The sequence below is a fragment of the Dendrobates tinctorius genome, unplaced genomic scaffold (assembly GCF_039654945.1).
Source record: "Dendrobates tinctorius isolate UK_male_01 unplaced genomic scaffold, ASM3965494v1 ptg000009l, whole genome shotgun sequence".
Taxonomy (NCBI): Eukaryota; Metazoa; Chordata; class Amphibia; order Anura; family Dendrobatidae; genus Dendrobates; species Dendrobates tinctorius.
The window spans coordinates 10,426,095-10,448,914 of NW_027361677.1; the positions used below are offsets into that span (position 1 = coordinate 10,426,095).

Below are 22,820 nucleotides of genomic sequence, written 5' to 3' on the forward strand. Positions count from 1 at the left end.
ACCTCTGACAGGTCACTGGCTCTAGTCTGGACTTCTCCCAGTTAATTAGCCAACCCAGTGTTTGTAGGGATGAGACAATCCTAGCTATTCTCGCTTCACACTGTGAAACAGAATTCCCCACTATGAGTAGGTCGTCTAAGTAAGGGACAACTAGGGTGTCATTCAGCCTTACATACGACATTACTTCCAGCATCAATTTTGTAAATACCCGAGGAGCCATGGATAGCCCGAATGGCATTGCCGCAAACTGGAAATGCTGAATCCGACCTTTGAACCAGACTGCTACCCGCAGGAACCTCTGGTGCCCTCGATATATGGGGAGATGGTAGTAGGCGTCCTTTAGGTCCAAGACTGCCATATAACACCTGGGAAACAAAAGCTTTATTGCAGACTTAATCGACTCCATTTTAAACGACCTCAGTCTTAGGAAGGTATTAAGTTTCGTTAAATTTATTATAGTCCTGTAAGAGCCATCTGGTTTTGGGACTAAAAATAGAGGAGAATAAAAGCCCATCCCTATTTTGTCGTCTGGGACCTCTACTAGGACCTGTTTAGTTAGCAGTACTGCAATCTCCATCTCCAGCGCTTCCTGCTGTGTCAGGGACTTCATGGAAGTCAATAGGAAGGAGTTCGGTGGATACCGTACAAATTCTAATTTCAGGCCTGATGACACGATATTCATGGCCAATGGATTTGATGTCACCTTCTCCCATTGGCGGCTAAATTTTAATAGCCTGCCACCTACCGGTATAATGATTTTATCGGGATCTGTCTCCCCTGAAGGGACGCTTCCCGAATAGGTTGCCCCTTTGTTTGGGGTCCTTATTTCCCCAGCGGTCCTGGGGTCTAAAGTCCTTCTTTTTACCAAATGGTGGCTTCCTGTAGGCCCTCCTGTTGAACGGAACATACAGGTTAGGGAAACCCTTCTTCCTCTCCCCCGCTTTTGTCAAAATCTCATCCAGTTCCGTGCCAAACAAGTACTTACCCAGGCAGGGTATAGCACACAGTCTAGTTTTTGTTTGTGTGTCTCCTTTCCACCCCTTCAACCATAAGGCCCGCCTGCCTGCATTGGTCAGTCCTGCCGCTCTAGCCGATAACCGGAGAGAGTCCGCGGAGGAGTCGGAGAGGAAGGTCGCTGCTCCCTTAACGAGGGGCATAGAGGAAAGGAGTCTATTCCTAGCTACTCCATTCTTAATATTGTCCTCTAAGTCATTCAGCCACACCAACAATGATCTTGCCGTACATGTGGCTGCTATTGCGGGCTTAAAGGCTGCCGTACATGCCTCCCAAGATCTTTTAAGAAATGTATCGGTTTTCCGATCCAAAGAATCAGCCAAGGTTCCCGAATCCTCTACCGGCAGAGAGGATCTACGAGAGGTAGAGGCCACTGCCGCATCCACCTTGGGGGCTCTTGACCAGGCTATTAACTCCTCATCGTCAAAGGGGTACTTACGCTTTGACGTTAAGGGGAGGAAGGTTCTTTGACCTTGTTTTTCCCACTCCCTTTTAACTAGCTCTTTAACAGCTGGTACCACTGGGAAAGCCCGGACCTTTCTACGGGAAATGCCTGCAAACATTATGTCCTGTGGGGTCTTGGGGTCCTTACTTTCTGGCAACCCCATGGTATTTCGGACTTCACTAAATTACTGACACTGTCCGTGGGGAAACACGTTTGGTCCTCGTCCTCTGAGGAAAGGTATTCCTGGGATTTGTCGGAATCTAGTTCCCCGGTTTCAGATGGCGATTTTGACGCCAGCGAGGCTCCTCCTCTTGGCGAACATATTTCTCTTGCGGAGGAGTGACCCCCCCAAACTACTGGAACCGCCTAAGGCCTGTAGCTCCTCTCTTATAATTGCCCGGATATCCTCCTTCTTTCGCGAGGACTCCTCCTGTAAGGCCTCCTCAATACATGATTGGCATAATCTCTTAGGGTGGCCGTCTGGGAGGGGCTGAGAACATAAGGCACACTCTCTATGTTTCGCCTTCTCGGTTCTTTTAGCCTAAAGGGGGTATGGACCAGAAAGAGAAGGCCATCAATTATATATTCTGACCACAAAACACTCACCCGTGAGTTTCGTCAGTAAACTACCGGCTGCGGGGTCCGCGACCCAGGCTGAGGCGAGGCTTGGGACGACTTCTTTTCTTTGCGTTTTTTCTCCAAGGGCTCATCTTGCCTGGAAGGTCCACTAGATTCCTTCCTGGAGCTGCCACTTTTCCTGGTGCTACTACTTCTCCTTGTAGCACTACTCTGTCTACTGCCATGTGGGGATTGCACTGGCTGACCTAACGGGAGCGAAGCTGGGTCATCTAAGGATGACATGACTGCGCACCCCCGCTGCGTTTGTGGCTTCTTTTTATAGCCGCTGCTATAGCTGCTCCTCTTCCTCTCTTTTTTTTCGTCCACCATTTTTTTTTTTTTTTTGCGCTTCTGCGCATGCGTTCTCCCGCGATCTTTGCCTCCTGTCTGACCCCGGAAGTTCTCTTCACTTCCGGGTTGCCTCTGCTGGGGAAGCGCTCGCTCACAGCAGAGCACTGATGCGGCGGCTGTCCCGCTGTGCCTCCCGGGTATCTGCACCCCGCCACCAACACACGGGGTCCTTCTCCCCTCCACAGGTATGACCCCCGGAAGCGCTGCCCAGCACAAACGCTCGAACCCTTTGCTGGGGGGGGGCGGGGGCACCACTGAAATTGCCCGGCCGGTTATTGTTACCTGTAATGAGCCCCCCTCGGGGGGGGGGTATTTCACCGTCCTCCCCAGTGAGCCTTGGCACCAATCTCACCTCCGGCCTCACCTGCATTACCAGCTCTAGGGGGGGGGGGGGGGGATATACCTCTCCACCCGACGCTGCCTCCGGTCCTGGGGCCCCTGCTGCTCATATTCTGCATGCAGGCGGCTACCAGACCAGGAATCCTCTTCTGCGGGTTCCTTTCCAGGAACAGGAAACCAAAACTGAGGGAGCGAGGGGGACCGCCCCATTTATCTCTCTGTAGGTTTCCTGTTCCGGGGGCGGATCCCCTCTCTCAGTGGGTGCTGTCGTGGCGAAGAGGAAAAGAGGAACTTGAGTGTAATTCATAACTGCAAGTACTTCAGATTAGTGCTAGTAAGGAGATGTTCAGCAAAGGCACATACAGAAGGGAGTGCTGGAAGAGTGTATTCCATCTGCCTGGGAGTGGGCTGAGCCCCTCACCTGGAGGACAGCACTGAAGTAGGCACCTGTGTATGCCAGAAATGTGAGTAAAGCTTTGGAACTGCATTTAGCTGAGTCTCTGCCTTCTTCCTGCGTCACCTACTCAGCACTGCTACATCTCTGTGCCTAAACACTACACCATCTACCTCAACATCTACTACGGCTACCCTGGGACTACAGCACTGCCTGTGGGGAGCTATTACACCTCTGCTGCATCCCCACCATCTGTCCCACAGGATCTGCACTGCAGCGCTGGTTCCCTTCTGACTAGATACCACAGGTTGTGTCACAAACTTATTTACACAAACTTTATTCCACCTATTTTACATGGACACCCAGGGCCATGGACCGGGTCACTGCCACCACAACGTCCCCTTTAAGACACCAGCCCTGTACCGAGTAAGAACCCCACTTGAACTGGGGGTGCTCCACGAGCACTCCATTGAATAATGAAGAAACCACTGGAGGTTTTTATTTTTTAAACCACCAACATAAGAGAATGATACCTAAAAGTCTCGAAAATCATAGCTTTTATTGAAATAAAGATTTATGCAATAAAATCAGTAATTAAAACTACAGAGTAGCCCAAAGGAGGACCACAGACAAATATTGATTACTATAAAGTAAGTAATACTAGATGTAGTAAGCATGCCTAACAATGTAATTCTGTATAGGATAAACTCAACTAGCACTACCAAATGTAGAGACAAACTTATCCAAAAGACAATATACAGTATATAAACTAAATTTACAATTACTAGTCAAAAATTGAACACCCTAATAGAACAAGACAAAGATCGATGATAGCACTGTGCATTAATAAAGTCCCTAGTGGAAGGACAGAATTGTCCAAAGATAATGCAGTATTGGTATACACAGTAAGATCCTGGTAGGGGGACAGAGAAGTCAGGACGGTGATAGTAAATGTGTCACCAAATGACTGCACGTAATTAGGGAAACTTGCTCTGAACTGTCCCCTAGGACTGGGGCTCTAACTATCCCTGTTCCCAAAGGAACCTCTAAAAGGTGAGGAGGTTTGGTCCACTAGTCTTGCTGTTCTCCTGTTATTCCCCAAGCAGTCCCCTCCCCCAGGACAGAAATGCTAATGTATTAATTTTTAAGACAGACAGGGATAAAAGCAACAAACATACAAAAACATTAACCAAAAGGTAGAGAGATGTATAGGGAGGGATCGGAATGTACCGACCAAATGGTAATAGGATACTGAGGAAAGCATACACTTAAACGTACGCAACAATCTCCAGTAGCAACAATGACCTCCAATTCAGCACAGCGTCTCCAAGGAGCTAGGAAGAAAAGCTTTCACTGGCAAGGAAGAGAAGGTCTGACCAGATTTTATAGGGAAAGGAAATGACCAGGTCAGGAACAGCTGTGAGATGGAACTGCTAGTTTCTAACCAGCATAGAAAGGGTAGTTAACCTCTTCAGCACCAAAGGAAAATGCTTAATATAAAACACAAATCACACCAGCTAAACGGGAAGATTTGCAATTCACAAGTAGTGATATTTTAACCCTAGATCTCCCAGGAGGACGTGACCTGCTCTTTACAATATGCTAATATACACATAAAGCCCCTAGTGGGGGGGGGGGGGGGGCAATCACATCAAAAAGTGATAAAGGTATACTTGCATATAATGACGTATAAGGTAATGGTGGCATGTTGTCCTGATGCTGCAACTCAAGTTTCACCCTGGCCAAGCACCATGAATCATTGTTACTGAACCATCTTATTCCTGAAGCAGTTTTCCTGAGGAGTTTTCAACTGGAGCATCTTTTTCCAGAAGCAACTTTCTCCTGGAGTCTTTTTACTAAAAAGAGTTATTTACTGAAGTGATTTGTTCCTGTAGCATCTTTTTCCTGAAACGGTATTATTGAACCATCTTATTTCTGAGGCAGTTTTCCTGAAGAGTTTTTACTGGAGCTTCTTTTTCCTGAAACTTCACTAGTGACTTTTTCCTGCAGCGTCTTTTCCAGAAACACTTTTCCTGAAGCGTCTTTCCTAAACCAGTGTTTTGGATCGGAATTTAGTGTTTTGTTACGGTGTCATTTTTTATCACCACTTAACACTGTGTATGAGACGGTCTCAAAAAACTTGATAATCGGACAACCCATGGATGGCATTCGAGTGCTGTACAATTTTGATCACAGACCCGTAAACTTGCATTGGCGAGTTTGATACATGGCTCGTATCAAAATCGGACATGTCTCCATGTTTTGGTGCGGGCCACTTTGTTAGCAAAAATATACGTACATGTGAACATACCCATAGATAGGAGAAAACAAAAATACAAGCTAAGTCCAGAAAACCGGAGAGGTTGGTAGCTATCGGATTGCAGACCCCTGATCCTATACACCACAACTAACAGTAGCCGTGGGGGGTTCCTACGGTGCCCTAGACCCCTCGTCACAGCCGGAGAACTACATAAGCCTAAAGAAGGAAAGGGGAAATCTAAACTGCCCCAGAGCAGACCCCAAAGCAATAGACAGCCCCCAACATGTATTGTCAGTGAAATACAGATGAAAACACAAACACAGACAGAAAGACAGGCTGAGCAAACGATGGGACCCAACTAACTAGATAGGACAGGACAGAAAAGATGCTGGCTGCAATCCACAAAAAACCCTACCAAAAATGTCCCAACCGTCTGATAGGGAAAAAGGCCCTGAAGTCGCTAGGCTTCAAAATCACTATATCAGCACTCAGGTATATTCTGAAAACAGAGCAAAGAGATCAACTGATCAGAGACAAAAATGGAATTCAGCCAGTCCCAACCAGGACTGGCTGAAAACAAACAATAAGGAAACCAGACAAAATCTCATGGAAAAATAGCAGGGCAAAAACGTAGCTTTTAGTAGACAGGAACTAAACCGGATGCAAGAGCTCAGAGCAGAAAGGATCACCAGCAGCCCTGCAGGGCGTCGGCTGCCTTATATCCACTCAAATTCCAGATGTCCAATCACACTCCGCCTGTTCAGATGACAGGTTCTTCCCATCCCAATCAATTTCACTACCTCTTCACCAGCAGAGGGAGTTCATCAGACATCAAAAGGTGAAGGGGAGAATGAACTCACAACAGACTACAATGGGTACGAGTTGTCTGTGAGAAGCTGACCTATTCCAGTTTTCCTCACACCATGAGAACTCATTTACGGCCATTAGTAAAGTGTCATGATGCATGGATCAGTAGCAATTAATCTTAAGTTATATCCTATATCGTGACTACGATAAATAGAAAAAAGTGATAATTTTGGGACAACCCAATCCCAAACTACCACTGCTAAAAGCCATGAGTGATACATTGTAGAGAATATTTCCAGCCTTAAAAATATATTTTATTTTCCAATCAAGTCAACAGTTTCTAAGATCCGAAATGTAGCGGTGACAACATTCTTCACTAAAGGCAGGCTCGGACTGGCCCACGGGGGAACAGTAGAATCCTCCGGTAGGCCGCCCCTGTGAAGGATTGCTATAGAGTACTGTTATTACACTTGATTCACTGTTTGCAGAAAATGTATAATTAATCATTCATTAAACAAGCTAGCCGGGTTAACATACATAAAAGCAAAAGTAAATTTGTGTACTAGAGTCAGGTTATTTTTGCATGTAGCTGAACCATGGGCCTCAATAATTAATGTTATTGGTGGGCCTTTGCCAGCCAAGTCCGTCACTGATAAAGGGTCATTTCTCTAGTATAATTGCATAATCATTGAGGTCTTTCAACAACAATCTGACCCATGTTGTAATCTCTGCATAAATTATCTGGCCATATATCATACTTTATCCCTGTAGGACGATTATTACATGAAATTACTTTTGTTTTCATTTTTTTCGGTACAAGATGACAGGGAAAAGTAAATACATAAAATTTGTCATTTGTATCAGGGTCATTCAACGTGCACGAAAAATGCTAGAGAGCAGTAGATCACCAGAGTCCTATTAAAATATACAGTCAGAAGTAAATATTTAATGGCGAAGCTAATTTACATGAAAATCTAATGGAGATTGTGACTTTTGTATTTACTTTGGTGTCTACAAAGAATCTGATGTCCAAGATTTTTTTTCAATTTGAGTTTTCCCATACATGACAAATTTTCAAAACATTTCAGATTTCTCTTCTGGAAGATTGGGAGGTTGAGACAGGAGGTGGACATGAGTTAACCGTGCCCTATACCTGCAAGGTTCCTCCACATCCACCCCCATTTCTACCTGATGTACTGTATTATGCTCCTGTCCCCTGTAATTTGGTGCCTTGGCAAAACATATGAAATGTTTCGGTGATGCCTGGGAGGTGTCCCTTTTCGAAAAGCCTTGGGACTTCTGGGAACAGTTGCCATGTATGAGTTTTCTTGATCTCCTACATGGGTTTCAGAAGCCGAATGTCTACACTGCAGATTTTGCATGAAAGTTGTAACCAAAATGGACGAAGAGATCAACAGATTTATTTTAGATAAAAAAAGGAAGAATTTGTATTGGACTTGGAAGGAATTAGGGCTAAAGATATGCGCAAACCGCACCACATCTCAGCTTCCTGTGGGTTTGTGAGAATAGTTCGTGGTGGCAGGAGAAATAGACGGGCATAAACATCAGTCCGATCATTATTTCAGGTTTTTGTAGAAGTAGGCGTTACATTAGAAATCTACACCTTCAAGGGTTTCTCTGTCAAGTTTTCTGTGGGGTCCCCAAGTTTAGAAATATTAACTATTAAAGGGGTTGTCCAGGCCTGAGATGAAAGTCTGCTATCACTGCATGTGACTACAGACTCCATGTGCTCGCTGTTAGGATCCTCCATTGTTGCCGGCGAGAGCGAGAGGCGAGAGTATGTGCTCGTCCTGTTTCAATGCAGTTCTATTGAGAGAGGACAATCTCACCTAGTCGGCACATGACCGAAATTATGCAAATGGCATATTGTCATGATTCTGGGTTCAAATCCTTGATCTGGTGTTTTGTGGTCAGCTTCTCTGGCTGCTGAGCCACAGCAGATGTGCCTTTTCTACAGGTGTTTAGGTTCTTTTATTCTGACTGCAAACTGTTTAGCATAACAGTTGTTTTTGTCTACCCTATCGCCTTCTGGGTGCAGCTTTACATTCTGTCCCCCTGCTGGCATTTCCTGCTGGTGAGTCTCTTTTGGATGTTCAGTGATTCTTCTATAGCTTAAAGCCAGTCAATGAAATCCCAGATAGAGTTTATCTCCTTGATGTTTCTTTTCCTTACAATGCACATTCCTTCTGCTTATTTTTAGGAATTAGGTGGCATATAACATGTTATGCTGGCGTCTCTGCACTCTGCCTTCCTCCACCAGCAGAGACGCCGACTCACACCATTGCTGTCCGTATTTCCTCCTCCATCTCCTGCTGCTACTGCCCGAGGTCCTCGCACTGCTCGCAGACCCCCAGGCACTGTGCTTAGGGCACACATGCAGTCACACCCTCTTAAAGGGTCAGCACACACCATCCTACAGTGTCCCCAGCCAATAGCTGGGAGACACTTATTACTTAAGGCACCTCCACCTGATAGGAGGTACCTGAGAAACATGTTAGTTTAGTCTTACATGCTTGCCAGTACTCAGGTCCCCAGTGCTTGTATCTTAGTATAACTGCCTTGTATATCACATCTGCCATGACTACCTGTGTAACACTCATTTCTTCCAGAGAACCTGTGTCAGTATACCAGCTGTGCCCGTCAGCACCTTCCTGCCTGTGTATCAGCCATGCTAACCTGCCTATCAGCCATGCCTGCCTATTAGCCTTGCCTGCCTTTCGGTCTATCACCCGTGCCCATCTGCATGTCTATCAGTCGTGCCTGTCTGCCTGGACGCCAGCTGTGCCAGCTAGTACTTGCCAAGTCTGTCATTCCTAGCTGTTGCTGCCTTTTGTCCCTTAGGGGTCAGCTATCACCCACCTATGGTCAGCCCTGGTGTAGAAACTGTTCTTGCCTCCCTCTTCCTTCCTTGAATCGCGGTATCAGCCACCATGCATCCGAGGTGAAACCTGGTGAGGCACCAGGCTCTCTTCATATCACGGCACAGTGGTTCCACTACCCAGTCCATATCTTAATGTAACAGTACATACTTTATTTTTTATTTCATGGTTTACTTTACTCACTCTGGGAGCTTTCCTTTCTTCAGTACTTGTCCCTTCTGTTAATTCACACTCTGCTCTCCAGTTCTTTAGGAGGAACGTGAAGCGCTCAAATGTTCAGAGAGCATAGGTCCTATTTGCCATCTTCTAGTCTGTGGTTAGGGCCATTTATGCTCATGCAGTATCTTTAGGGACTACTGGTCAGGATCCCTTGTCTGTACAGGATCTGGCCGGGTCAGTTGTAGTTTTTAGTTTGTTACCCATTTTCCCAATTAAGTTGCTACACAATCATAACACATATGCAGTCACATGAAAGCCCACTCTTACTGGCAACACCAAATGCTGAAAGCGTGCACACCATGTACTTTGAAGGTTGAGAAATTTGCAGTCATATTTCATCCCAAACCTGGACAACCCTTTTAAGGACTTCAAAAAGTCAAACAAATACGAGACTAAGGGGTTTTTAGGAATGATTTTTTTTTTCTTCATGGGTTGCTCCGGTATCGGCTGTTCACCGCTGCCTTTGGTCTTCATTGACATCATTTCAACAGTGTTGACGCCAATCAATGGACTCAACAGCTTTGCCGAAATAGATGGCCCAGGTTTCTGACATGACATCAGCAATACAGTCTGTCAACAAAGACCAGAGGTGGTGGTGCAGAATCATTGATGGAGTATGGAAGATTTTTATAAATTTGGAGCCTATAGAGTAAGAAAGGTAATTCCTGGAAAACCACTTTAACAAGGCAAAACCCCCGATGTTGACAGGGCCAGCTATGTACATGGGACACATCTTTTTCCTGACAAATACATTTGGGGAAATAAGCATTGGGTTTGTTAAACTTCAAAGCCCAATACTTTAGTTTTAGTTGAAGATGAGCTTTTTGCACAATTCAAGAACATCTTGATTAGTACATCTCCCCTCGTTTCCATGCTACATTTTATTCCAGCCTGGATACCTCTGGTGTCCTCTAGGAGGTGTCATCAGTGTAAAATGATGCAATGTTGGAAGCTTTTCCTTTAATTACTCCTAATTCGATGATAAAACTCCCATCATTTACTTTTTGAAATCTTCATATTTCCTTTTTGGAAACAACACTTTTCTAAGGCGGTTAACAAACAGGTTCGGGTTGCTGGATGGTTTCCAGTTGGATAACTGATTCATGTAATGAATTTTTTTTTATTCATAATTTTCTTGTCTGTACTAGAACAAAAGAGGTATTTTGAGGTTAAGAGGATTGCACAGATTTTGTCTCCTATTTCGGAAACGCTTTCTAAGGTTGTGTGGGGATTAAATGAACCTTTGACTACTAAGATGTGTGCAAGTATACAGTAGCTTACTGGTGAATTTTGCATATTGTATTTTTAGCCATTTTTAATAACTAGGGCATATTACTTTTTTGCTGTGGCTTCAGCGGATACAGTTTCCCAACTTCTTTGTGCTTTCCTTCAGCTTCTCTACTGTGATCCCATGGCTGCTGACATCCACTTTTGGGACCTCTCTAGTAGAGATGAGCAAACCTTTCAAGACTCTGCTCAGTGAACGTTCCGATGTTTGCCCAACAGTTCGTCGAACATACCTGAACCCCACTGAATTCAATGGGAGGCAAAACCAAACGTATAGACAACACCTTCAGGGGTGCCAAAAAGCTGGCAAAACATCGCAAATTATGGTCAGACACCAGGAAAATTGGCATCAATTGACCCATTAACTGCACTATAAATAAAAAAAATAAATAAATGTGGGTTCTCCTGATAACCAGCCAGGCGAAACTGACAGCTGCGGGCTGCAACCCCTCAGCTGTCAATGTTAGCAAGGCTGGATATCAAGAATAAAGGGGTCCCCTATTCGGTTTTTTTTAAATTAAATAAATGTAAATAAATGGTGTGTGTCCCCCCATTTTTGACAACCAGCCAAGCTAAAGCTGACAGCTAGGAGGTTGTATTCTTAGGCTGGTAAGGGGCCATGGATATTGGTCTTCCAGACTAAAAATAGCAGCCTGCAGCCTCCCAGAAAGGGCGCATCTGTTAGATGCGCCAATTCTGGCGCACTGCCAGACTCTTCCCACTTGCACTGTAGCGGTGACAAGTGGGGTTCATATATGTGGTATTGATGTCATGTCTGCCGGCTTACCCTGATCTTCTGCTTGACTACCATATTGAAAGAACTCTGTTTGCCCTGTACGCTTGTCTGTCTTACTACTCTTCCTGGATCTCGCTTTGACCTCGTCTCGTAATTCTGTGATGGCCAACTGTTGCAAATGGCAACTACTCTGCGGTTGTATCTTGGAAATCTTTGCAGTAAATTCTTCATCCCTGCACCTTTAGGTAAATAGAAGTATGATATTCATTGGTACCCCAATTTGGCTATTTTTACCCAAGTTTTGTTCCTTTTAGTTACCTTCACTTCCAAGTCAACTCCAGGGGTTTGCCATTTCCCTTTAGGATTTGAGACATATTGATAGTTAAAGGGGTCATCTGGAACTTTAACATTGATGGGCTATCCTTAGGATAGTTCACAATGTCTGATCGGTGGGGCAGTGACACCCGGCCGCACCCTGACTTGCCCAATTACGGAGCTGCGCAGCACAGATAAGTCAATGGAATAGTGGTTGTTACCGGGTACAGCTAATCTGCCCAGTATTGATTTACAAAGAGGGCAGATATGCAGTACTGGGCCATGGCCAGCTACACTATACAGTCAACAGATTTGTGCTGTGAAGCTCCGTAACAGCAGTTTTGGCAGTTGCATACACCGGGAACAGGTAATCGGCACAGTTGCTGGATGTCGCACTCCCACCGATCAGACATTGATGACCTAGCCTAAGGATAGTCTGTCAATGTTAAAATCTCAAAATGCCACTTTAATAGATAGATTTTATGACCTCTGGAGTAGAGAGCAGCAATATCAAGCCTCTCTCTCTGTGTAGGACCTGTCCTAGATTACAAGCAGGGTCCTCTTACCTCTGTACCAGTCTGTCACTGTTAGCTCGTTCAATGTAATTTATATATGTATTCTGAATGTAAACCCTTTCCATATGTACAGCACTATGAAGTCAATGATGCTTTAAAAACAAATTAATAGTAATAACAAATTGACCACACAGACACCACAATGATTTCAATGAATAGCATGTAATGCATTATTTGTCCTGTGGAGGTGCTGCAGGGAAATGAAACAGGATAAAGAAAAATCTTGAATATTACAGCTGACAAGGGAAATCCAAAAGATAATAGGTCATAGATGTTTTTGAGACTATGGTGGATTCTATAATTTTTTTGGACCCCTTTGCTCAGCTTACAGATTTTGTTACTTAAAAGGTTTATCCAGTACATTTTTTTTTTTATTACTACAGGCAGGTGGATGCTACCTACCTGCCAGGTGTACCCAGCTCCGATCACTGCCCGCACAGAGCGGTCACAGACCACTTCTGCTGGTTATTCAGTGGCTTCCGCTGGCTGATGTCATGACAGCAGAGCGGCAGCCTCTTTTTTGCTCGGCTCTGTTGATGGGGTGTGACTGTCATCAACATGTTAATTGCCAGCTGGCTCCCTGTTGCCTAACTGCGGGGAGGCGGCTGTCAATCATCAAGATGCTGGCAGTCACGCCCAGTCGACAGAGCAGCCCGGAAGAAGAGCTGCTCTGTTGAGGTTGAGCATCTGAATTGCCGGCAGGAGTGGTCAATGCCAGCATCAAGTAGAACAAGGTAGGTAGTTAACTACCTGCCTGATAATTTTTAAGACCATAGTAAAAAAAAGTCCTGGATCAACCCTTTAAAAGATGACAGTTCATCCAAATCATTGATAGTTTGAGTGTTGAGTCAAAACCTTTTGACCCAAGCCAACTTTTCCATAGAGTGCGGATAAGCTAAAAATCAAAGATCGAAAATTCATCCAATTTGATCCCCTTAGATATATCTATGACATCATAGATACCAGCTCAATTTCATGCCAGATCCGCACATGGGCAATGTTTGCCATCTGGCTCAGTTTTACTTAGTAAGTTTCTTAGTTCACCCTATAACCTTATACCATTTTCTGTTGTCAGGTCCTGAAGTTATTGACATCTACCTAATCTTTTGAGGAAGCCAATAGTTATTTCTTCAAACACCTGCGCATACTATTCTTTTTTTTTTTCAGAGTATATATTACTCACAATGCAAAATATGACAGGCTTTGAATGCAAACACCTGCAAAAACAGATTATTGCAGAAAAAAAATAAAAATAATTATCCAGATATTACAACAGCCTCAAAGATGAAAAACTATATGATAGGAGAAAATGGCAGGAGCTGTCAAGAGTCTGACGTATTTGTCTACAATTACAGACTTGTCACAGAAAGGCCGATATGTGTTTTGGAATATGTACCCCTTGGCAATTCTTGATATTTTCTAACTGGGGTCTTCCAGAAGTGAGAAGGTTCTATACTTCTAAAAAAAAAAAAAAAAAGATCCTTTGTTGGAGGAAATACAAGAAAAGGCAATATATAGACCCTCAAGGAAGCGGGTCACAATTAGAGATGAGCGAATTTGTTTGGATTTTGTCCCTGAATCTGATTTTGACATATCCGTGCCAACATATTTGGTAATTTTTACTTCCATTGACTCTAATGAAGCCCAGCTGTGTTCTATAAATATTGCAATAAACAAAATTTGAATCTGATCGTATTCAAAACCGAATCCGAACAAATTTGCTTCGTAATCATAATTGGTGCAGGGGCTGTGATCGTGCTTGGGTTCTTGACTCTGGGGGCCCAAAAAGTCACTTTGGCCCATATGAAAAGAGCAGTTCTATTAAAGACCCATATCAGTTGGGAGCCAAGTTGGAGATTTTACATTGGGGCCCACGAGGTTGAAGTTACACCACTGGTCAGGATACTTTGTAAGCGCAGTAAAAAAAAATAAGTATTTGATACGCTGCCGATTTTGCTGGTTTTCCCACCTACAAATAATGGGAGAGGTCTGTAATCACTGGCTATTAATATCAACCCACAGCTGTCTGTTTAGCCTTTGCTGGTTAGAATTTATAGGGCGGCCCCACATTATTTTTTATCTGGAGTCCCCCGTAAACTAACCAGTAAAGGCTAAGCAAACAGCTGTGAGCTGTTAATAGCCTGAGAACCTTATGGGATATTATCGCCTTCCCAGATTAGTAACATCAGCCCCAGCCGAGGGCTTTCCCGCTGCTGGTTATCAAAATTACACCAGAGCCCAATTTTTTAATTTGACTCTTTTACACTATGTACACAGCGAGTGCTCAATACAACTCATCAATGTCGCCTAGTCACAGTGAGCTGAGGAAGACCAGGCGACATGATCAGAGCTGTCTTCAGCACCCAACACCTGGGAAAATCGCAAACTGTACAGCTATTCCTAGGTGACAGTACATACCTAACTGATGACACAAGAATGTCACCCATTTGTTATCAGTGTGCACGTGAGGCATGCATTTCATCCATGATGCTGGTAAAAGCAGACATGTCTGTGGGTTATTCACACAGACATTTTGTGTGAAAAACCTTACATGTGCCCACCACCATTGAATACAGATGGTGTGTGGGTTTCTGTATTTGTGGTCTTTATAAAACCGACATGTGAAAGGGGCCTTGGGTGGAGGAAAGTGAACAGCTAGGAGATGTATAGAAATAAATGGGATGGAGAGAGAGAGCTGACTGGGATGTTGAGTTATTTACTCTCCTGGAGTTTAATTACTCTGCCTACTCGGTGGCTGAGGTCCTTGAAAACAAGCTGTACACTATGTAAGACAAAAGTTCTCACAGGAGAATGAAAGATAGAAAAAAGCAAGTCAATTGCAAACTTGCTTACTTTTATGCTGTATAACTAGCTGAAGCTTTTTAATAACATGAGAATATCCTTTTAAATGAATGCCAATCAATTTTGCTCTTTGAGCTGATCGCACCTTTCCAGTTTTAAGAAATAATTATCAATGTGACAAAATTAAGAAGCTGTTACCGCTGAGTGAGCACTGTCCCAGACTACAACATCCATGAATAAAGTTGTTGTAGTTAATGGACAGAGATAAAGAAGAATTCTAAATAAAGTAAAAGAAACTTCCTGTACTGACAAGCAGAGCTGGGACCAAGTCATTGACACTGCAGCACAGACCTGTCTAGCTAATAACTGATGATCTTACAAGATAAGACTTATTTCTCAAAGAGCTCACATTTCAAGAGCTGCTAAATGCAGGAACCTAAAATCCTCCCGCACTGTAGCCATTTGCCTCCTTCTCCATTTTAAGCATGCTTAGGTCTTTTCAGCTTCATGGATCCGCTGACCGTAATTCAATCTATTAAAATTATATTCGCTATTATTTCAATCCTGCAATATTTTATCATGTATTTATAATGCATATCAAAAGAAATATTTGATTAAATCCTCAATTCTAATGTCAGATTGAATGATTATTATAGAGAAAATGTTACATAGGTGTCGACCTTTTCCTTAAAGGGAACCTGTCGGCAGCATTTTGCAACGTATTCTGAGCATAGAATATTATAAGGGCAGAGACCCTGATTCCAGGGATGTGTGACTTATTTGGCTGTGTGCTGTAGTTTTAATACAATCAGTGTTTTATCATCAGGAGGTTATCACTAGCGGACTAGGTCTCACGTGCAGGTCAGTCAGGCTAATCTATAGAACCCCGCCCCCAACACTGATTGGCAGCTTGCTGACAATGTACAGTACACACGTAGCTGCCAATCAGTGCTCTGGGTGGGGTTACACAAAAATCAGCAGCAGAGAAAACAGGGATTTTATCAAAACTGCATGAAGTAGCCCAAAAAGTGACATCACTAGAATCAGAGTCTCAGAAAAATCTGCAGACAGATTCCCTTTAATGAGAGCTTGCCCACTGATGTACTAGGCATGCTCTGATTAGAGAAAGTTCATAGTGAAGGGAGGAGGGGGAGGTGAGCTGTGACTTCACCTAGATCTTGTTACCTACTATACACAGAGCTGTTAGCTTTCATTGTAATCCTGTCTGTGATGATAATGAGACTTCTGAAAAGTGTTACATAGAGTGTCACGTTAGGCTTAGTGACCAGTGTAAGATTTTCAGTGGATGATCCCTTTATGGCTCATTTTGAAATGAACTCTTCAAAGCACTGATTTCTTTGTGCTGTAGCATGCTTAAACACAGAAGAGCTGCAAAAAAAAAAAAGCAGCATAATTCTGTGACAACACCATATGATCTATGTTAGATACCCTGCGGATTATGCAGTTACTTTGTCAACACTAGTTCCTGTAACAGAGATAATAAACATTTTTTACAGGGGCAAATGATAGAATTTCTGTTTTTACATATGAACACTGCATGTGCATTTTTTAATATTTGACCCTTTCACATCATCCATTTTTTATACAGAGAAGTATGGTGTTGGGGGATATACAAGTTTTTTTTATCGGTCCACTGGTTGAATAAATTATTCTAAGCATTCAATCACCATCGCTGTCAATAGCAGATATACCCGAGAGGCACCATTGTCAGGGGAGATTTTTTTTGATTGACAGGTCTGCTTTCAAAAGATGCGGCAACATATGTGACCTTCACTTAGGGTTACAAGAAAGTTTCCTTAGAAGATGTCATCTATGTACATATATCAGGATAAGGGCAGTTCCCCCAATCCCTTCACCTAATTAACATTCCCATCCCTATGTATTAGAATAAATATATTCTGTACTGTGCTCCACCCTGAGAATATGTATTAACACTATATATATATATATATATATATATATATATATATATATATATATATATATAATACACACATACATATTATACATACACACATATATAGGAGTGCTGGATAGGATGTTTTAGATGGATCACCACCACACTCCCTCCGCATCTCCCAGCAGCCTTATGCACAGTATAATCATATGAGCAAAAGCGCAAGTATACTCCACAGCCTTCCATATATCATGGCCCTTTGGAGAACAAAACTGCAACCGCATAAGGCAGCCTGGGAGTGTCCCAAAAAATTACTACATAGAGAATTTTTCTCTCAATATTACATTATATACATAACTAGCTATGAACACGTTCTACACCCGGGTGGTGAGCATTTTTATTGGTATATGGTCTCCCATCCTGGTATGTGCTGCTCCCTCCTATCCTGGTATGCATGGCACCCCCTCATCCCTATCCTGGTATGCATGGTACCCTCAACCCCCCCCCCACAATCCTGGTATGCATGGTACCCCCTTATCCCTACCCTGGTATGTATGGTCCCCTCACCCCCCAATCCTGGTATGCATGGTACCCCCTTATCCCTACCCTGGTATGTATGGTCCCCTCACCTCCCTATCCTGGTATGCATGGTCCCCTCACCCCCTATCCAGGTATACATGGTCCCCTCATCACCCAATCATGGTATGCATGGTACTCCCTCATCCCTATCCTGGTATGGATGGTACTCCTTCATCCCTATCCTGGTATGTAAGCTCCCCTCACCCCCTATCCTGGCATGCATGGGACCCCTCATCCTCCAATCCTGGTATGCATGGTCCTCTCACCCCCCCAATCCTGGTATACATGGTACTCCCTCACCCCTATCCTGGTATGCATGGTCGCCTCACCCCCTATCATGGTATGTGTGGTACCCCTCATCCCCCAATCCTGGTATGAATGGTACCCCTCATCCCCCAATCCTGGTAGGCATGGTACCCCTCATCCCCCAATCCTGTTGTATATGGTCCCATCACCCCCCCATCCTGGTATGCATGGTACCCCTCATCCCCCAATCCTGGTAGGCATGGTACCCCTCATCCCCCAATCCTGGTAGGCATGGTACCCCTCATCCCCCAATCCTGGCATGTATGGTCCCCTCATCCCCCAATCCTGGCATGTATGGTCCCCTCCCCCCATCCTGGTATGCATGGTACCCCTCCTCCCCCAATCCTGGTAGGCATGGTACCCCTCATCCCCCAATCCTGGTATGCATGGTACCTCTCATCCCCAAAACCTGGTATGCATGCCCCCCTCACCCCCCTATCCTGGTATGTATGGTCCCCTCACTCCTATTAATACATACAAAAAAATAAACATTTATACTCACCCTTGTTTCCTGTGTTCCAGCGCTGTCACTTTCAGCTGGAGGCCGGGGCAGGAGTGCGGCTGGAATCGCGCATGCCCTGCCCATAGCGCTGTCTGGCGCCATATTGCTGAAGACACACTGCAAGTGTGTCTTCAGTAAAATGGCGCCGGATCGCGCTATGCGCATGTGCGATTCCGGCCGCACTCCTCCCTGGTCTCCTGCCCCGAAGAGAAGCACCGCAGCAACGCTCCTCCCGGTCAGGTAAGTATGGTGTCGAAGATGGCAGTATGCAGTGTGTATGGTACTGCCATCTCCGGTGCCATACACACTCCTCACCGCTGGCTGCCGCACTGTCTGGAGCCAGACTGCACAGGCGCATCGCGCTTGCGCAGTCTATAAAGGCTTCGGACAGAGTGACGCTTACAGAGTTATATTATAGATAGTACATAATAGTACCTACCATATCCATTGATAATTTCTTATTCACATATCTGAAAAAATAAAAATGTGAATATATCACAAAATACATCATAAAACATTCCACAACCTCATATACAGAGTCAAAGCATACGGCTCCAATATCAAGGAGGGATTTATACTATTGTATGTAATTTAAAGTCAATTTTTAAGTCCCCCTGGCTTGAGGGTCTAAAGCTCATAAGTCCACCTGAGCTCTAACTTTTTGAGAGTCTCTCTCACCCTGGGCAGGGGAGGAAGCCAAAGACAATACTGGCATTACAGCAGGGGATCACAGAGGATTAATTTTGTGAGGTATAATATTTCACTGACTGTTTTTAAACCAGGGTTCCCCAACTCCAGTTCTCAAGGCTCACCAACAGATTATGTTTTCAGGGTTTTCTTTGTATTGCACAGGTGAAGCAATTATCACCTGAGCAATACTAAGGAAATCCTGAAAACGTGATCTGTTGGTGGACCTTGAGGACTGGAGTTGGGGAACCCTGTTTTAAATATTTTACCTCACAAAATGTATCTCCTGCTGTAATGTCAGTATTGTCTTTTGCTTCCTCCCCTGCCCAGGAGCTGTGGTATGTTCTGTACACGGTCAGACACAGAATTTTTAAAATGAACTTTCATTTGTGAGAAAACCCCTTTAAAAAGCAAATAACATGAACATAAAAACAACAAGAATATACCATCAAAGAAAGTTACCACAGAAACATGACAAGGGGGATAGCACATGGGGTAGAAAGGTCAAAGAATAGAGCACAGACAGGAGAAGTCAGCACATGAGGAAAGAGTGGATAGGTGGGTGAGCACATGGGGGGGAAGGGGGAGAGATTCTTAACGCTGCAAATCCTGCCACCATCGCAACATTACCACCCTCCCGATGTGATAGTGTTATATATACTTGCCTTGTAATGTCTTCACATCCTATTCCATTCAGATGTCACTATCTGTATCCCAGAATTCCAAGCGGCAGAAGTTCACCGACGGCCATATTGGGACACCCAAGTGATGGGTGTTACACACACTTTGTATACGCCGTACACAGCCTCTTGCGCAGTACCACCAGTGGAAAACCGTCGTGAACCCATTGCCGCCGGGATCAGCCAAATGATTCACTGACCGCCGCCATCTTTGTACAGGAGGAGCGCATGTGCAGTTTTAATGTGACCACTGCTATCTGTCTGCACAAAGACTGCGGCGGTCTGATTTACTGCGCCTGCGTGAATTCCGTGCAGGCGCAGTGAATCATTCGGCTGATCCTGGCAGCAGATGCATGACGTGTCTACAGGCAGAGGAAGCCGGTCACATTAAAGGGGTTTTCCCACGAACAAAAGTTCATATGAAAAATTGTCTGTCTGACCGTGTACGGAGCATACCACATCTCCTGGGCAGGGGAGGAAGTAAAAGACAATATTGACATTACAGCAGGGGATCACAGAGGATTCATTTTGTGAGGTAAAATATTTCACTGACTGTTTTTAAACAATATTTTACCTCACAAAATGTATCCTCTGTGATCTCCTGCTGTAATGTCAAAGAGAGCACAGATGGGAAAAGTCAGCACATGGGGAAAGAGTGGATAGGTGGGTCAGCACATGGGGGAGAAATTCTCAACGCTGCAAAGCCTGCCCCCATTGTGACATTACTGCCCTCCCGATGCGATAGCAACAAGCCTCCATCTAGCATATAATATATAGTTAATATTCACAGAAGGTACAAGATTAAATATTCTGTATAATTAAATGGCTAATAAACAGTTTCTAAAACTAAATTGAGCCAATATAAAGTTTAAGAAACTTTGTCCATTTAATTATACAGAATATTTAATTACACATAAACAAATATTTCCTTTACAACACCAATAATAGACTGTTTTTCTGGTCCCAACTCTCCATAGTGCTCCACCATCATATGGCAATCTCTAGTCCGAGACCTAACGTTTGCCTTTTTGATGGACCAATGTGCATCAAAGAACTTCTACATCCGATGCCCTGTAGTCATAGTTTTTTTTTGGACCATTCCTTCAGCCTCGTTCCCAAGAAATAAGGTCTACTTGGCTTTAACCCAGCTGGTTTCTGACCTCATCTTATATGTCTATTGCTCGTCCTGACCTCAGCCTACCATGTACAACTCCACCTGCCTTCACCTGTGCCATCTGACTACGTTTCTTCACCAGCTCTTGTGAGTTCTTTGGATAATCATCAAAAAGTAAATTAAACTTAACTGTAAAGTTAGAAAAAAATAATTACTTGTTTCAGATAACTTTTCAAAGTGAGTTATGTTCATACATGAAGAATAATGCTATTTCAGACCATTGTATAACATTCTGCATTATTCCCCAGTTTCCCATTCTGCAGGCCATATCTCTAATTTTCAGTTGCCTCTGAGCTAGTGGGTGGAGATTAGCTGCTATGATGTCTCACACAACACACACAGATGTGAAGGATCCTTGGCCTCCTTTATTTCTGTAGAACATGTGCAAAAGCAGCTGTAGTGTGCTGTGTGGCAGTAAATCCAGCACTGAAGTGTAAAATATTTGCTGAAAGCTGAAACTATCTCTCTGTAGCAGACTGCCATTTCACTGTGCTGAATGCTCCTCATTAGAGTTGAGCGAAACGGGTCGAACAATTTCAAAAGTCGCCGACTTTTGGCAAAGTCGGGTTTCATGAAACGAAACCCGACCCTAGGATGAGGTCGGCCACGAGGTCGGCGACTTACGCGCCAAAGTCGCGTTTCAAAAGTTTGTTTTGCGCTCTTTTTCAGCCAATCAGGATCCACGGACACTGTGGGCAACGTGATGACATAGGCAGGGGTCACCACCATCTTTCAGAAGGGCATGCAAGTGATTGGCTTGCTTTGGTGGGCGTCACAGGGGGTATAAAAGGGCGTGCACGCCGACCGCCATCTTACTTCTGCCGATCTCCGTATAGGGAGAGGTTGCTGATTCTGTAGGGAGAGCGTTAGGCAGGGAAGAAGACAAAAAAACTGCTTCTGCTGCTAGCGATTTGGCCTGCACAACACACCAGTCACTGTGTGTGCAGTGCAAGGGGAGGCTATATAGTGGTGTATCAGTGGTGTTGGTTGTTGGGCTGCCTTCTAAGGCTTCCTGACATTCCTGCATTGCTGTTTACCCACTGCTCCGCAAACTGCTTTTTTAAAAGCAATCCAATCTCCCTTATCCTCTAGTCACTTTTGTCACAGCTGTGCCATCGAGCCTGTGACATAGCGCTCAGATATCAGTGGGCCTCACACAATCCAAAAGTGTCCAGTGTCCAAAAGTGTGTGCAGAGATTCAAAATCTCCCTTATCCTCTAGTCACTTTGGTCACAGCTGTGCCATCGAGCCTGTCACATAGCGCTCAGATATCAGTGGGCCTCACACAATCCAAAAGTGTCCAGTGTCCACAAGTGTCTGCAGAAATTCAAAATCTCCCCTGTCCTATAGACACCTTGTACCTTGTTTTACATTACTATATAGTTTGTTGGATTTTGTCTACATTTCTACCAAAAATGAGGTGGTGGATCTGATGGTAGTGGCAAGAGCAAAATAGGACCGAATGCAGGAGGTGTTGAGCCTGCATCATCGTCTGGCTACATAAGGCCTCGAACGCTTAGTTTTCTAGGAGTTGGCAAACCACTTTTAAAGCCAGAGCATCAGGAAAAAGTTTTGTCTTACATTGCTGACTCAGCCTCCAGCTCTATCGCCTCCTCTTCTTCAGTTGTAAAAAGTAAAAGCACTGAGTCGTCATTGGAGGCTCATGTTCATGAACCACACCTTTCCTTGTGTCCTTCACCCCAACCAAGATTGAAGGATGACGCAGGCCATACTACTGATTACTCCATGGAGCTGTTTTCACATACCATGCCTGGATTATCAAGTGAAATGGTGAATTACCCAGGCCAAGATGAATCTGACATGGAGTGCACTGATGCACAGCCGCTGATGGATGATTCTGCTGGTACATTCACTCAGAGCACTACATTGTCCTTGCAGTGTACAGAGCCAG

The 22,820-nt window shown here is 44.3% G+C and overlaps 1 long non-coding RNA gene across 1 annotated transcript in view; it reads right to left on the reverse strand.

Moving 5' to 3' along the window:
- The window catches only part of LOC141096270 (uncharacterized), a 116,042-nt gene that overhangs the window by 67,985 nt on the left and 25,237 nt on the right, over positions 1–22,820 (reverse strand). Inside the window, exon 3 of the long non-coding RNA XR_012233626.1 lies at positions 18,807–18,837. This is a non-coding gene — a long non-coding RNA (uncharacterized lncRNA). The remainder of the gene's footprint in view (positions 1–18,806; positions 18,838–22,820) is intronic.